Below are 2,191 nucleotides of genomic sequence, written 5' to 3' on the forward strand. Positions count from 1 at the left end.
TAACAACCATCTTTGTACAATGCAAGGGAATTTGATATTATGTGATGCAGTTGGAACCCAGATCAAGGTCTGTGAGCAGCCATAGTTTCAAACTTCTAGACAGTTTATTCATTTTCTGACAAGGGCAGCTTTAGAGCCACATTGAGAAAGAAGTTGATAGATAACGTGTGGGCTAATGACTTGCATATAATTGTGATCGTGTCCCTGTGTATTAAGATTGCAAAAATATAGATTTTTCACCTGGATAATCCTACCTGGTTTTGAACTAATCATTTATGAATGCTGTGTTTAAAACTTTTTTTTCTTATTTAATCACTGGCACAGAAATTCAGGTGATACTGTAGAGAATTAAAGAAAACAATGTATTCCAACTTATTTAAGGAACATGCTTTAAATCTCAAGTGACTTTTTCAGGTTTATTTTATAAGTCACAGGTCAACAACTAGCTGTGTATTATCACAAAGGAGTCAATTTTTTTTCGTATGTGTTTTTTATGCTTATATAAAATTGACCAATTTTGGGGATAGGAGAAAGGAAGGCAATATCTTGCCATAAATAAGTAATCCCAGGCTTTGTGTCACAGTAGCATTGAGAATCAATTTCACGTGATTTCTCCAAAGTGATACAAGTGGCTTGTGACAAAATTGTAAATGGAAAGCAGATACATGTATTCCCATGCCAGCATTTGACTTGAAATTCTACACGTAGAATCATTGCAAAGGGTACGAAACACTTTAAGTAAATCAATTGCCTAAATTAGATGATTACAAGATATAAGATATATGGCTTCTAACAGTGTTTGGCGTAGTTATCATTCAATACAGATTTGTTTATGAAGAATATCTTTTCACTGAGGACATTTTGAATGGGAAACATAGAGTTTAAAGCAGGCATATAAAAGCAAACAAAAACAATCTTTGAAATTCCCTCATTACTTCTCGTCAAAGACATAAGATACTGCAAATACACATGTTACAAAACAATGCCTTTGAACGTCTCCACTTGTTTTTCCTTGTAGTTAGCCTACTTCCATGCAGTTCATCAAATGCCACTCATAAAAATCACTGCTGGTTGCTCTACGACTGTGTTCTCTAATATCATAGGCACTGACACCAAGCAGCTATTGAGTCCATGAAACATATAGCAAATATGATCAAAACACTGACTTTTACGTTGTAATTAATTTTAACTTAAACCTCAAAGCAGTATAAAACATTTTTGTTAGAAACGTCTTACTGTGTCATAGGAATTTTTTTACTTTAACCATTGCATCAAGTTAGCTGTTGTTACATTGCAGTTGTTAGGCGTGTGTATTGTTTCTGTTATTACACATAAACTCATTAGCAACATACTCAATGTCAACAGACTGATTCATATAATATATGTTTTTTCTACACATCGAGGAAAACATTTCAATATGCTTATTTGGATATTGCATACATACCATGGAGTTAGTCATAATTAGGTAAGTTATAATGGCAGTAATATTGAAATATGTGTTATGTTAATTTCAATATGAAGTATTTTCTATTTTAAATGCTAAGAATAGACATACTTAAAGGCATAATACTGATGTTCAACCAAGTGGAGATGCAGAAACCAGTGCTCTGTTGCGAATTTCATAATAAATGGCAATTGAAAATAACATTTTTTAAAAAATAAAAATACAGTTATGAGCAAAGTCAGATATATCACAGTCAATAATTTTAAGAAATGTTTTCAGCAAATACATACTAGTTTGATTTTTTAAAAAATTCTATAATTATAAAAGAATTAATAAGATCATGTGAAATTAGAACTAAGCGTATAATGAACATTTTCTTTACTGACTTAATAGGTTCTTAGTTGGTGGCGTTTATCCACTATAATTGGATAAATGGGATTTAAAAAAATATGTATATGTATATTTTTTATTATACTTTAAGTTCTAGGGTACATGTGCACAACATGCAGATTTGTTACATATGTATACATGTACCACGTTGGTGTGTTGCACCCATTAACTCGTCATTTACATTAGGTATATCTCCTAATGCTATCCCCCCAACCCCCACCCCACAACAGACACATGCACATGTATGTTTATTGTGGCACTATTCACAATAGCAAAGACTTGGAACCAACTCAAATGTCTATCAGTGATAGATTGGATTAAGAAATTGTGGACATATACACCAAGGAATAGTATGCA

This window comes from Mandrillus leucophaeus, unplaced genomic scaffold, assembly GCF_000951045.1.
Source record: "Mandrillus leucophaeus isolate KB7577 unplaced genomic scaffold, Mleu.le_1.0 Scaffold868, whole genome shotgun sequence".
NCBI classification, from domain to species: domain Eukaryota; kingdom Metazoa; phylum Chordata; class Mammalia; order Primates; family Cercopithecidae; genus Mandrillus; species Mandrillus leucophaeus.